The following is a 2,359-nucleotide window of genomic DNA, read 5'->3' on the forward strand; positions in this document are numbered from 1 at the left end:
CATGGTTTGTCAAAAAAAGTCATTAAGATGTCCTACTATAGCATGTCGTGAAAAGTCATAGTACAGCGTGTCGAAAAAAGTCATAGTACAGCGTGTTGAAAAAAGTCATAGTATAGTATGTCAAAAAATTCATAGTATAGTATGTCAAAAAAGTTTGAAAAATAGTCACAGTATGGTATGTCAAAAAAAGTCATAGTTTGTAAGTTTCAAAAAGTGATAGTACAGTATCTCGTAAAAAAGCTTGGTATTGTATGTCAAAAAAAGTCATAGTGTTGTATGTCAAAAAAGTCATAGTATAGTATTTTGAAAAAAGTCATAGTATAGTATGTCGAAAAAGTCATAAAAACATCATGGTATAGTATGTCCAAAAGACTTTGTATAGAATGCTGAAAAAAGTCATAATATAGTATGTTGAAGAAAGTCTTTAAAAAAATCATAGTATAGTGGGTTGAAAAAAAGTCATAGTATAGTGTGTCAAAACCGTCATAGTATAGTATGTCGAAGAAGTCAGAAAAATGTAGTAGTATAGTATGTAAAAAAAAGTCATAGTTACTAAGTAAGAAACGTCATAGTATAGTATGTCCAAAAGAAATTGAATGTAATGTTGAAAAAAGTCATAATATAGTGTGTTGAAGAATGTCTTAAAACATCATAGTGTAGTAGCCTACGTTGAAAAAAAAAAAAAAGTCATAGTATAGCATGTCAAGAAAGTCTAAGTATCATATGTCATAAATAACTCATAACATAGCATGTTGAAAAAAGTAAAAACCAGGAAGTGAAAAAAAAAAATCAGAAGCCGGTAAAGAAACAGGTGAAACAGTTAAGCTCCACAGTAGTTCAGAGTTTATGGGGGTTTTGTGTCTCTGTCATGCTTTTGTTCTAAGTATAAGTACAAGTTCAGAATGTAATTTGATGAGTCATTGTTCACTTTGCCCCTTCACCATTATGCATTTTACTGTATGTGGTTGATTGAGTGATTCATGATGAGTCATTCTGTGTTGTACATGTCTGAGATCCAGAATGTCCAGGGATTCCCAAGACACACGCAAACATGCATAGTTACACATTTGTGTACCAATTGCGTTTCTTCTTCAGCTTATTCAAAAGAAATACTGTAGTTCACATTTTTCAATTTTTTTTAATTTAACCTTTAATCAACCAGGTAGGCCATTGAGAACAGGTTCTTATTTGCCACACCGACCTGGCCAAGAAAAGCATAAGAGTGCAATACAACATACACATTTAACATTCAATACAATACAGGAATATAGAATACAAAAGGCTACATAAAGTGCAGATTATGTAGGCCTTACAAAACCAGTGCAAGGTGATATGAAAGCAGGATGAATGGTATGCAAAAGTGATATGGTAATAACACAGTACACATGAATAGGCAGTTTAGTACATTGCTGACATGTAGCAAGAAGCCTAAAAAACATAACATGAAAAGTTAGTGCAAATTATGATCTAGTTAGTGGTGTTGAGTCAGTTATAATGGACAGAATAGACAGAATATATAAATGCTGAAATGTAGTCAAGGCAAGGCAAGGCAGCTTTATTTGTGTAGCACATTTCAGCAACAGGGCAATTCAAAGTGCCTTACACAAAAACAGTTAAAAAAAAGTTACAAAATAAATACAGATAAAAGACAAGAAATGCAGTAAAGAAAGTCCATATACAGTTAGTGCAGATTGTTGTGTGACAGCAAAGAATGACAGTTGAGCATTCCAGGGCAAATGCATGGTGCAAAGAGGGCACACCGAATATAACAGCAATTAGGGAGATGTGCATCTGTGTAAAAATGCAATGGGGTGCGACTGAGGCAAAGGACTGCAGAAATGTAATAGGGGGTGTGGGAGCTGAGCATGAATGATGGAGTTCAGACAGACGTACTTTGAAGGCAGTAAGTGAGATAAGGGTTTTCATATTCAGTGCTTTTTTAAGTCCATTCCAATTGTTAGCAGTTGAGAACTGGAAGGAGTGGCGGCCAAAGGATGTGTGGGCTTTTGGGGTGACCAAGGAGATGTAACTGGTAGCGCAGGAAGCAGGTGGGTGAAGCTATGGTGACCAGTATTTACAGGTACAGCAAGGATTGTTTAAATGAGTTGGTACCAGTGAGTTAGGGGACGCGTGTGTAGTGAGTCAGTCAATAGGCTATACAGTGGGGTTGCGTATAAGAGGTTTGGGCTCCTTCTGTAAGTAATTTTGGGGTACAACGGTTCTTTAGAAAGCTTCAAGCAGCAATAACACAGGCATGTTCCAAACGGACACATTTTGAACGGGCACGGTACTAGTATATTAAAATCAGCATAACCATTTCATGTATTTTATTTATCTCAAACAATCAACAGCGTTGCAA

Source organism: Etheostoma cragini, chromosome 20 (assembly GCF_013103735.1).
Source record: "Etheostoma cragini isolate CJK2018 chromosome 20, CSU_Ecrag_1.0, whole genome shotgun sequence".
Classification (NCBI taxonomy): Eukaryota; Metazoa; Chordata; class Actinopteri; order Perciformes; family Percidae; genus Etheostoma; species Etheostoma cragini.